The sequence below is a fragment of the Larus michahellis genome, chromosome 12 (assembly GCF_964199755.1).
Source record: "Larus michahellis chromosome 12, bLarMic1.1, whole genome shotgun sequence".
NCBI lineage: Eukaryota > Metazoa > Chordata > Aves > Charadriiformes > Laridae > Larus > Larus michahellis.
Window position 1 is genome coordinate 152492 of NC_133907.1, and position 13006 is coordinate 165497.

The window sequence follows — 13006 nt, forward strand, 5'->3', positions numbered from 1 at the left end:
TCTTCACTCACAACTTCTCTACATCGTACCCCCGGACAATGCAGGTGTCAGGGAGTCGGGATTGTGGTCAGTTCATCTCGCATTGTCTCTGCTGCTCCTTCCTCCTCACACTCTTCTTCCGCTCCAACAGCAGGGCTGCCACGTGTTGCAGGGACTCTCCGCTCCACTCCTGGCCAGTGTTGCTGATGGGCTCCGCTTTGAGCAGCGGCAGGTCCCTCTCTGAGCTGGCTGTGCCCAACATGGGGGGAGCTTCTGGTGTCTTCTCACAGAACCAACCCCGGCAGCCCCTGCCCCCCGCAACTCAGCCAACAAAACCTTGTCACTTAAACCCAATACAACAGCAATCTACTACAGGGCAGAGAAAGGGCGGGGAGGTGTGAAAAACCAGGGAAAGGGAGCCACAGGGGAAAGAAAACAGCTATGGGCTACAGATCAGACAGGAGGAAGCAACAGGGAGTGAGACAGAGAGAGAACCATGAAGGCAAAAATTGGCTATGGGACAGATCTTTTAATACGATAACATCCTTTATATAATATAGGAGATACAGGTTTTTATTTTGAACTCCTTTTTATATACATACACTTATATTTTTCAATATGTATAAAAATGAGAAATTGTTCTTTATTTCAATGCCTCATACCCATATATACAGGTTTTATTATTTTTTAAACACACATTCCCCACATGAATTTTCAGGCATTTTTTGGGCTGTGAACTGCCTCTTTTAGGGGGAACCGCATATGACACGCGCACACCCTCAAAAAGGTCTTGTTTTGCCTTAGAAATACCATCTGGAGTACAATTACAGCCTGACATTAAAAGAAAAAAAAAAACAACACCACAACACACAAACATTACACCCCACACAAGGCAACCTTAACATCTTCGTGATGCAGTCTGCTCCACTACTGCTGAACAGCCCCTCCCACATAGCTCTGCTCATCCCAAAACAACCCCATTAATTAAAGAGCTGCCCACGCAACCTGCTGATGGCTACTTGATGGGAGTTGACTGTACCAGCTTTGCCTCAACAGTCTAGGTAGATCAACAAACTAACCATAGACTCCTATTGATGTTCCACCTACCCCAGAGTTTACATGACCGGGCAGAGCAGCTCCGAGCCAAACACACACAAGCACAGACCGACATTACACAGAACACTACAAACAATGCACCTCTCTGATGAGGGAAAACTCTCAGCAAGAAGGATGACACCAACATAAGCGACTGTCGGGCAAGAAGACCTGCAAGACCACAGTGGTGACACGAGAAGGCTCTAGGGAAACCCCAAGAAATGAGTACAATGTAATGATCCGGGACAACAAGTGACTCAAACTGAGATGTATGTGCAGGAAGCCTGGCTTCAAGACCTAAGACCTTAAGGATGCAGGGAAGAAGTCCCAGTCACTGAAAATGGATGGCTAGAGAACAGAGCTGCTCACGCAGCCAGGAACAATGCTGCAGTTGAGGACCACCCAGAAACTTCCAAGATGCAAGACCGATCCACTGTTTAAGCTTATAATGCAAGAAACGTGGGGCCTGACTGGGGCAGTGCCGATGAGTACTGGCATTCAAGACTCTTGGGATGGTGCCTGAAGTACAGGCTGTGCTCCTCAAGTGTAAAGAGCGCATCGAGACCCAAGGAAGGTTTAGGACACAGAAGACAGACCACACAAACAACACAACAGATGCAGGCTGGAACCGCCCTGCCCGGCTCATGCTAGCATTGTGCTGAAGACTAACCCGCTCCCTTTACCTGCCCAAAGGGGACGGCTCCAGGACAGTCCTCTGCCCTTCTCTAACTTTAAGACGCCTCCCTGTAAATCACAAACTTCTCCCCTCCCAGCCCCTCCCCAGCCCTGGCCACTCAACTTAGCTTCCAGAGGGCTGGAGGTCTTAAATCCGATGTCGACAAAAAAAAAAAAGAAAAAACACACACCAGCACATCGACTATCTGGGACATTCCTGTAGTCACCACGTTCCTCATCATCATCTGCAACTAAAGAAAACCAAACAGTGACAGCAAGAAGTTTCAGAGAGGCCACCGCCAACCTCTTCCACAATTTCCCCTTCCTCAAAAGCACAATGGGATTCCGCTCACCTGCTCCTTCCAGAGTCAAATGCTGTGGCCATCATTGCTTGAGATACCAAGAAACAAAATTACTGTTGCACGTGTGAGAAATCACCAGCCACAAGCTCCTCCTCACTGCTGCCTCGGCTCACCTCTAATGCTCATCCACTTCCAAAGATGGCTCACAGGGCACCTGCAAAACCAGAAGATAAATAATTAACCAGGTTGCCGTATAATACTTCACTATTAAGACACCAACGTGGCCCACAACCGCCTCACCTTCTCAGCACGCTCATCAGCATGCTGCTTAGTCCCTCTGAGCCTGCGTCCTGCATCTGAAAAAAAAAAAAAGCCAACCAAAAGACATATGCTGACATAGTGCCCAACACCTCAGCCTGCCTACAGCCATTCCTGTCTCCTACTCCTTTACCCTGGCCTCTCGCCCACCTGCCCTCCATAGTTTTGGGCTGCCGCTTTGAGGCTTACAGACTACCTGTAAAACAGACACAAAGGACACTAAAAACTTCACCCACAATATAACATCTGAGAAGAATTGCTGCTTCAGCCCACTATTCATTGACCACCTTACCCGAGAGTCACATCCGGTGCCAATATCCTGCTTTACTCATCACTTCATACCTTCAAAATGAAAAAAAAAAAAAACCACACCCCACCACCAAGCCACAATATAATGACATAGCCACCAGTCACAGCTTCCCTCCAGCACTGTGAGCTGACCCACCTTCTTACAGGGTCCCGCTTGCCTTCTCCATGACTCTTTGGTGCACATCTTGTCCCTCTGCATCTGAAAAAATTAGTAAACAAGTCACCCAGATGCTCATCAGTAGCTGAACAATTCCAGGGGTCTTGTTTCCATTTAGGAATATCATCTAGGCTCCAACTACAGCCTGCCATTAAAAAAAATTGGACTCAATGTTAATCCCCACACATACAAGCCTTAACACCTTCAATCTGCTTCACTACTGCCAAACAGGCCCTCCCAGGAGGCTCCAATCATCCCCATAAAACACTATGGAAATGACTGTCCCTGCCAATGGCTCCTTGATCCCAGATTACTGTACAACCTTTGGCTAAACAGTCTTGGCAGATCAACATATTACCCATAGACTCTTATTGCTGTTCCACCTACCCCTGACTCTACACCCCCAGGCAGGGCAGCTCCATGCCAAACACACCCATGTGCAGCCCAACACCACACAGCACTATAGACAACAACATGACTCCAAGATGAGAGAAAACTCTCCACAAGAAGAATGACTTTCAGACAAGAGACGCTGTTGGGCAAGAAGACCGATGGCCACAGCACAGACGTGAGGAGGCTCTGTGGCAAAGTCATAAAAATCATAAAAGAGTCAAATGTAACAGCCCATTCCAAGAAGTTCCTGTCAAAATGGAGATGACATATGCGCAGGAAGCCTGGCTTCAAGACCTGAGAATGTAAGGATGCAGGGAAGAAATCCCAGTTCATAAAAGCAGATGGCTAGAGCTGCTATAGCTCAGAGAACAGAGCTGCTCATGCAGCCATGAACGATGCTGCAGAAGAGGACCATCCAGAAACTTCCGAGAGGCAAGTCCGATCTTCACTTTAAAATTGTTATGCAAGAAGTGCCCATTGAGCGCTCTGCCAATTAGCAGAGGCATTCGAGACTCTACAGAGGCTGCCCAAGGCACATGCTGTGCCCCTTGAGTGCAAAGAGAAACGAGGACATCAAAACCTAAGGAAAGTCCAAGACACAGAAGACAGAGCACACAAACTACACAACAACAGACACAGGCCAGAACTGCCCTGCCCAGCACACACTAGCTTTGTGCTGAAGAATAACCCACTCCCTTTACCTACTCAGAGGAGACTCCTGCTGGATAGCCCTCTGCTCTACCCGGACTTGAAAACTCCTCCCTGAAACTGTCAACCTTGCCCCCCCCTCCAGCACCTGTGCCTCTACTTAGCTTTCAGACAGCCAGGGGTCCGAATTCATCCTTGACAAGAAACCCACAACAAACAGCTAACTGATGTGTTCCTGCAGTCACCAGGTTCCCCTTCATCTGTAAAACAAAAAGAAACCATGGCTCCAGCAGTGACCACCCTGACAGTAGAGGCCAACCTCTTCTACAGCACCCTCATCCTCAGAGGTGCCATGGCAATCCACTCACCTGTTTCACACCGATTCCGGAGTCAGAGGCTGCAGCAACAATTATTTATGACACCTAAGATACCAACACAAAATTACCATTGCATTTCTGTGAAATCACCAGTCCCATGCTCCTCATCAATACTATCCAGCTCACCTCAAATGCAAGGGACTAGAACAGACCAGACCCTCTTGACACCCAAATCCAAATGCAAAACCGATATGACAAAGACTGATGAACCTGCCTCCATTTCCTAGCCAACCCCCAGCGCCAAAACTTTAGAAACCCCTTCTCTTCTCCTCAACTGTCAGGGAAGGACCCCCACTTCTTCTTGACAGCTCCCATTCTATATTTGCAACCCTGAAACCCCTGTGTCAGCCACTCCTCAGGAGCTGCTCTTCTGAGCCATGCCCTGTGTTCAGCAGGCAGCTCCTATCTTCTGTCTTCCCACAGACTCTGGGCTCTGCTATAGACCCACAAAATAAGTAATGCCCTGACACAATCTACGAGGGGCCTGCTGCAAGCTGCAAAAACTCTAGGGACACCACGGCACTTCTTGGGCAATGGGGAAAGGTGATGAGCCATGCCATACCCTGAATGACACTATGCCTTACATCCCTGATGCTTTCTTGAGAAGTGCTAAAGTACACTATGCAGATGCATACAAAATGCTCACCCTAACCCCTACAACATAATCTCATCATCAACCCAATTAAGAGAAATAAGATCAGCAACTCACACAGCATACTGCAAAACTGGTGGAAAAAACCACAGGCCCATCTTCAATAAAGTCAGGAATTTTAGGGAAATGTAGCACTCCTAGAATAAAGAAAAGCACACTATTAAACCATCTGGGCATCCCCTAAACACTCATCAAAAAGTTACTGACCTGAAAAAAAAAAGAAACAAAAAAGCTGCATACCAGTCAACTTTCTACTATACAGGTGTCAGGATGTGTACTGGTCTTGAAGGTCTTAGCTCAGCCTTCTTACCTCTGCCTCCCTAAATACCAAAACATGCCTGCCCCAAAGCTGTAGCCAAGTGAAGGACCAGCAGAGCACCAACCCCACAGGAGCCCAGCAGAAGAACAAGCTCCTGAGCCGAGCCTGTGGCTCATATACCCCGGGCCCCGCCCACTGCCATCAGGCCCCTCCCCCCACCCTTCCCACAATCCCCTGGAGAAAGGGGCGGGGCCAACCCCCCAGAAGACAAAAAGGCGGCGACAGGAGCAACAGCTACTTTTCTTATGCCTTAAGTTGCCAGCAGGCAAAGCAACAGTCATTTTTATTTCCATTAGGCACTTGCCCCTGGTGATTCTCTTACTGCTTTTGAGTTCTGTCTACTTACGGCTGTAGAGAAGAGAGTTCTGCAGGCATCACTTTATTTTTGCGATCTTCAGATGTTTTCGTGGTTAATTGTTAATCGTGTTTTATGGTTTTAGAAGAGTGCTGGAAGCAGGTGATTCCCAGAAGACTTATGAGCACTTCCTGGATCCTGGGAGGACTAAATCGCCATGGATAGGCACGTTGGCAGACTGCGGGGCGTCCTGGAGGACTAAAGTACCATAGAGAGGCGCGTCGGTGGACTGAGTGGCATCCTGGGGGACTAAAGTGCTATAGAGACGTGCGTGGGAGGACTGAGAGGGTTCCTGGAGGACTAAAGTGCTATAGAGACGCGCGTCGGAGAACTAAGCGGGCACTTCTGGGCTCCTGGAGGGCTAAAGTGCCGTGGAGACGAGCGTCGGCGGACTGAGCGGCGTCCTGGAGGACCAAAGTGCCATAGAGAGGCGCGTCGGCTGACTGAGGGGCGTCCCGGAGGACCAAAGTGCCATAGAGAGGCGCGTCGGCTGACTGAGCGGCGTCCTGGAGGACCAAAGTGCCATAGAGAGGCGCGTCGGCTGACTGAGGGGCGCCCTGGAGGACCAAAGTGCCATAGAGAGGCGCGTCGGCTGACTGAGCGGCGTCCCGGAGGACCAAAGTGCCATAGAGAGGCGCGTCGGCTGACTGAGCGGCGTCCCGGAGGACCAAAGTGCCATAGAGAGGCGCGTCGGCTGACTGAGGGGCGTCCCGGAGGACCAAAGTGCCATAGAGAGGCGCGTCGGCTGACTGAGGGGCGTCCCGGAGGACCAAAGTGCCATAGAGAGGCGCGTCGGCTGACTGAGCGGCGTCCCGGAGGACCAAAGTGCCATAGAGAGGCGCGTCGGCTGACTGAGGGGCGTCCCGGAGGACCAAAGTGCCATAGAGAGGCGCGTCGGCTGACTGAGCGGCGTCCTGGAGGACCAAAGTGCCATAGAGAGGCGCGTCGGCTGACTGAGGGGCGCCCTGGAGGACCAAAGTGCCATAGAGAGGCGCGTCGGCTGACTGAGCGGCGTCCCGGAGGACCAAAGTGCCATAGAGAGGCGCGTCGGCTGACTGAGCGGCGTCCCGGAGGACCAAAGTGCCATAGAGAGGCGCGTCGGCTGACTGAGGGGCGTCCCGGAGGACCAAAGTGCCATAGAGAGGCGCGTCGGCTGACTGAGCGGCGTCCCGGAGGACCAAAGTGCCATAGAGAGGCGCGTCGGCTGACTGAGCGGCGTCCCGGAGGACCAAAGTGCCATAGAGAGGCGCGTCGGCTGACTGAGCGGCGTCCCGGAGGACCAAAGTGCCATAGAGAGGCGCGTCGGCTGACTGAGCGGCGTCCCGGAGGACCAAAGTGCCATAGAGAGGCGCGTCGGCTGACTGAGGGGCGTCCCGGAGGACCAAAGTGCCATAGAGAGGCGCGTCGGCTGACTGAGCGGCGTCCCGGAGGACCAAAGTGCCATAGAGAGGCGCGTCGGCTGACTGAGCGGCGTCCCGGAGGACCAAAGTGCCATAGAGAGGCGCGTCGGCTGACTGAGCGGCGTCCCGGAGGACCAAAGTGCCATAGAGAGGCGCGTCGGCTGACTGAGCGGCGTCCCGGAGGACCAAAGTGCCATAGAGAGGCGCGTCGGCTGACTGAGCGGCGTCCCGGAGGACCAAAGTGCCATAGAGAGGCGCGTCGGCTGACTGAGCGGCGTCCCGGAGGACCAAAGTGCCATAGAGACGCGCGTCGGCTGACTGAGCGGCGTCCCGGAGGACCAAAGTGCCATAGAGACGCGCGTCGGCTGACTGAGCGGCGTCCCGGAGGACCAAAGTGCCATAGAGAGGCGCGTCGGCTGACTGAGCGGCGTCCCGGAGGACCAAAGTGCCATAGAGAGGCGCGTCGGCTGACTGAGGGGCGTCCCGGAGGACCAAAGTGCCATAGAGAGGCGCGTCGGCTGACTGAGGGGCGTCCCGGAGGACCAAAGTGCCATAGAGACGCGCGTCGGCGGACTGAGCGGCGTCCTGGAGGACCAAAGTGCCATAGAGACGCGCGTCGGCGGACTGAGGGGCCCTGGAAATGGACACCCGGAAAACTGCCGGGCACTGATTGGGGCACGGTAACGCGTAAGAGCCGATACTGGAGCGCCGACGGCCGCTCTCGAGGCCGGGCGGGCTGCACCGATCGCGCTCGAGGCGGCGGGCAGCTCGACGGAGTCCCGGCGCTCCTGGTTCGCCCTCCGGCCGCCGCGCTCTCGGGACCGGCCTCTGCGAAGCCGCGCATGCGCACGAGCTGCGGAACCAACGCACAGCGCCGCCGGGGGCGGGGCCACAGCGCACACCTGCAGGACCAGCCTTCAGCCGCCGGGCGGCAGCACCCCCTCAATTATTTACACATTATATATTCAGGGAATTTATATTACCTGTTTACACTTATATAGAAAATATGCTTAGACTTATACATTAACATTTATGATACAGAATATCTATTTGGACTGTCTGTTTACACATCTATTTTGACACTATATCTTTTTATAAATACATTTTAAAAAATATTTTTATATTCTAGGATCTTTTATATAACACAGAAGCACAGAACCATAGAATCCTTAGACATAGATGTTTTTATTTTGAACTTATTTTACATACATAATATTATTTCCCGATATATATATTTCTCATATATAAATGAGAGATCATTCTCTATTTCAACGCCTCACGCCCATAGTTACAGGTTTTCACATTTTTTAATGCATCCCAAGATTTTCAGATGTTTTGGGGCTGTGAACCACCTCTTTTGGGACACCCTCACGTAACCCCACGTCCCCCACTCACCTGCTCCTCCACTGCATCATCGCTGCCCCAATGACATCGAGGTACCCCAAATGACATCATCGCAACCCTGAGACACACAGACATCCTTCTATTCACCCCCAAAAAATGCCCAAAACACCTGGCCCCTTCCCCTCAGGGGGGCTCCGCCACCAGCTGCAAACCTGGGCTGGGGCATCTCTTGAGCAGCACGAGACGCCTACGACGAGGCACCTGGAAAACAAAAATCCCCAATTATAGCTCAGCATTTTAAAAAATAGCCCAGAAGAGAGTAGAGGAATTCCGTCAGAGGGACAGGACAGGAGCTGAGCTACAGGAGGATTCTGGGGAAACAGCTCGGCTCCAAATACAGCACAGCCTTCAAAAGACAGCAATCTGAATTCCTAAAGTCAGTATTAAGACTAATTGATGCCATTTTGAGCATGTTCTGAGCATAAAAGTGAACCCTCTGGATGGTGTTGGGAAATGCCTGGCCCCTTTCCCTTTGCTGAAAAGGTGTGTGTTAGGTTTACATACACCAAATAAAAATATTTACACTATAAAAGCATTTGACTTTCCTCTGGCAGTAATTTAGCTTGCACAGCTGTGAACTGATACCATTACACACTCTCCAAAATACATAGCTATAATTTGATTACAGGTTGGTTTTTTGTGCTACACAAGAAGGAAGGACATCTGTCCAGCTGCACTGCCCGACAGAGATGCTACTGGGCTGCCGGGGAAACACGCCACTGAAAGCCAGACAGAAATAAAGTACTTCAGAGCATTCAGTCTAAATATTGGGAAAAACCCCGTTACATTCAGTTGCCTCTTTTTAAAGATTTAGAACAGATACCTTCCTCAATCTCCGTATCACCTTGTAGCACCTCATCTCCCTTTCCCTCTCTCTTGTCCCGTCAGAGCCCCCCATCTGTCTCTGATACGCAGCTCCTTTATCCTCTCTGCCATCCAGGGAGTTCCTGCCCAGTTCCTCACTCACTCATCCCTTATTTGCTGAGATGCACCGGTGGGCTCCAGCGCTCCAAAAGGATTTGGCAGGAGCTGGTGTCACCTGTGGGGGGGGAAGAGTGGAGGGTTACAGGGGTCCCAAGGGGCTCTGGGCGGTCCCAGGGGGATGTGAGGGGTACCAGGGTGGACTCCAGAGGGCTCTGGGGTATCCTGGGGGCTCAGAGAGGTCCTGCGAGGGGTGTGGGAGGGTCCCAGGGAGCTGCAGGGGGTTCCTGGGGGAACGTGGGGGGGCCTAGAAGGGTCCCGAGAGTCCTGGGGGGACATGAGGGGTCCCAGGTGATCCTGGAGGGCCCTGGGGGGTCTAAGGACAGTTCCAGGGGGATGTGAGGGGTATGGGGTGGGGGTGGGGCAGGAAATCAGGGGGTCCAGAGGGCTCGTTCTGGGCTGTCCTGGGGGTCTCCAGAGGACTCTGAAGGATCCTGAGGTGGGGCGTGGGAGGGTTTCAGGGGGTCCTGGGGAGCTCCAGGGAGCCCTGGGGGAACATGAAGCATCCCAGGGGGTCCTATGGGGCTCTCATGGGGTAGGAGGGAGGTCCCAGAAGGGTCCCAGGGCGATGTGGGGGATACCGGGGGGACATTCCAGGGGGTCCCAGAGCACTCTGCAGTGTCCTCGGGGGCTCCAGAGGATCTTAGAGGGGGCATAGGGGGGTCCCAGGGGGCTCTGAGGAGTCCTGTGGGGTGTGTGGGAGGGTCCCAGGGGGCCCTGGGAGGCTCGAGGGGCAATGTGGGGGGTCCCAGAAGGTTCTAGGGAGCCCTGGGGGAACATGAGGGGTCCCAGTAGCTCCCAGAGAGCTCTGGAGTGTCCTGGTAGGCTCCAGGACATCCTGGAGTGGGTGTGGAAGGGCTCCAGGGGGTTCTGGAGGGCTCAGAGGGGTCCCAGAAGTCTCCAGGAAGTCCTGGGGGGCTCTCAGGGTGTGGGGGGGGTCCCAGGAGGGTCCCGCAGAGATGTAAGGGGTACTGGGGGGAGCTCCCAGAGAGCTCTGGAGTGTCCTAGAGGGGCTCAGGGAGGTCCTGAAGGGTGTGTAGGAGGGTCCTGGGGGTCCTGGGTGCCTCTGAGGGGCTCTCAGGGGGTAGGGGTGTAGTCCCAGGGGGATGTGGCTGGTACTGGGAAGCTCCAGAGGGTCCCAGAGGGCTCTGGGGTTTCCTGGGAGCTCCAGGGTGATCTGTGGGATCCTGGAAGGGGTGTGGAAGGGTCCTAAAGGGGTCCTGGGGGGAATGTGGAGGGTCTCAGAAGGCTCCAGGGAGCCCTGGGGGGAACATAAGGGGTCCCAGGGGGTCCCAGAGGGGCCCTGAGAGAACATGAAGGGTCACAGGGTGTCCTGCAGAGCTCTCAGGAGGTGTGTGGGGTCCCAGAAGATTCTAGGGGCTCCTGAGGAGGGTTGGGGGATCCCAGGGGGTATCAGAGGGCTCTGGGGGGTCTCACGCTGTCTCAGAGGGCTCCCAGTGTCCCGATACCTGTGACGTGGACAGTGATGGCAAAGGCCCCCAGGAAATAGCTGTGTAGAGAAGGCAGTCCCCACTGAGGGGGAAACATGGCGATGACGGGGGGACACTCCCTTGAAGCCGAAGGCAATAACCTTGGAGGAGTCGCTGAGCCCCTCGCAGACCCTCCGGTACAGGTCACTGTAGGACTCTTCATCCTGCGGGAGGGGGCACAGTGGGGGGGAGCGGTCACGGGGAACACCAAATGCCAGGGGATGCCTCGACCCTTCCCTTCCACCCCCAGCCCCTCTTCACATCCCCCATCACCCCTCAAGCCCATCCCAGTCTCCCTCTGACAGCCTCCCTCCAACCCAGGGCTCCCCTCACACCCCACCACCACCACTGCCCCCATAACCCCTCAGGACACTCTCAGGACACACCTCCCCACCGTCTGGGCCCCCTCAGACCCCGTGTTCCCCCAGTTGCCCTCAAGGCCCCCCCCTCACCCCTCAGGGTCCCTTCAGCCCCCTCCGATCCTCCTCAGCACCCTCGTTCCCCCCCAAAGTTTCACACCCCCGAGAGTCCCCCTCAACCCCCCCCCAACACCCCTCAGTCCCCCTCGGGGTCCCCCAGCCCCTATCAAGGCCTCTCCATTAACCTCAGGAGGCCCGTTCCCCGCCCCCAGCCACCCCCAGGGCCACCTCAGCCCCCCCTTCCCTCGCTATCCCCCTTAAGAGCCTCCTCAGGACCCCCCACCCCCCTCAGGGCTCCCGTCCCCACCCCAGCTTCCCTCAGAGCCCCCTCAGCCACCCTTCGGCCACCCCCGTTCCACCTCACGGCCCCCGTGTCCCCCCGCCTTATCTCCCTCCACCACCCCTCGGGGCCCCCGGAGCCCCTCCGTTCCCCCTAGCCTCCCCCAAGTCCCACCCTCAGCCCCTCCAATTCCCTTCGGGATCCCCTTAGCCCCCCCCATCACCCCTCGAGGCACCCTCAGGCGCCCCAGCGCTCCCCGCCATGTTCCCCGCTGCCCCCCGCTCACCTTGACGCAGTCCAGCTACCTCACGATGTGCTCGCGGCGGCCACGCAGGCCCGGCTCGATCGAGCACCCACCCACCGAGCCCTGCTTTCCACCCGGGCCGGGCCGCCCCGCTTTCGAGTCGGCTGCCATTTTCCCTCGGCCCCCTCCGCTTCCGGAGCGACGCGGCCCGGTCCACCCACGGCGCGCCCCCATGAGCCACCGCCCCGCCGCCCGCCCCACTCTTTGAGAATCCCCCTTCCATTGGCCAGTCGCCGCCGTCAATCCCCACCGCGCCCCACCCCCAGCAAGGCGAGCAGACCAATGGGAGCGCGGCGCCCACTCTGATTGGCCCACCCTCCCGCCCGGGAGCGGTTGCCATGGTGAAGACGCACCGCCAGCGGGGAATTCACCCAAACTCGGCTTTTTCTCCTTAAAAAGTTTATAGACTTGTGTGCGGCTCACACTGGAGTGAGGCAGCCGATGCAGGCACCAAGCTCCCAGCACCGCGTGCAGGTGGTGGGCTCTGTCCATGATGGCTCTAAAGGATCCTTCCTCGCCGCAGGGACTGGTCAGTCCTTGTCGGAGGCAGCTGCCTGCGGGAGGACCCCCTTGGATTCCCTCCTCAGATGGTTCACCTTCATCAGCTCCCTCAGGCAGGAACTGAAAAATAGGGACAGTGAGCTGGATAGAGGGAGACATAGAAACAAAATTTAAAAACTGATGGAGTACAAAACAAACAGGAAAACATTAAGAAATAAAGACAGAGAGACAGCGGGGCACATAGAAAGAGAAACTAGAAAGCGGTGGGGTACAGGAAACACAGGAAAAAAAATTAAAAATAGAATCATTTAGGTTGGAAAAGACCTTTAACATCATCAAGCAGCTTTGTCTATATCCATTAAACAGTGTCTGTTCTCAAATTCAGGCTTGCTTTCACACCAACTGCAGTCACAAACAGGCTGGAGCACACAAGATTTTGTTCACCTGGAAGCGTCATCGGGTACTACCCGCACCTGCCACAGACTGAGCCATTGATGCTTCTGAAAGTTACATTTATACTTTAATGCATTTTGAGACACGTAAATACCTTTAAAATTACTCATGTATTTTCTAGGAAATCCAAATGGTTTCACCTTTCTCTCATTTACAAGTTTAAGAAGCTAGGGCTACAACATCTAAAACTGCTAC

General features: G+C 54.6%; 2 long non-coding RNA genes across 2 annotated transcripts; both read right to left on the reverse strand.

Annotated features, from left to right (window-relative positions):
- Positions 1-359: 359 nt before the first annotated feature.
- LOC141750315 (uncharacterized) lies at positions 360-5591 on the reverse strand. Its single transcript, XR_012589638.1, has 3 exons — positions 4963-5591; positions 4245-4298; positions 360-4136 (listed from the first exon to the last, which is right to left on the reverse strand). It is a non-coding gene; the product is annotated as an uncharacterized LOC141750315 (long non-coding RNA).
- A 2554-nt stretch (positions 5592-8145) lies between these two features.
- LOC141750314 (uncharacterized) lies at positions 8146-11998 on the reverse strand. The gene is made up of 3 exons (XR_012589637.1): positions 11840-11998; positions 10834-11018; positions 8146-9422 (listed from the first exon to the last, which is right to left on the reverse strand). It is a non-coding gene; the product is annotated as an uncharacterized LOC141750314 (long non-coding RNA).
- Between the last annotated feature and the right edge of the window lie 1008 nt (positions 11999-13006).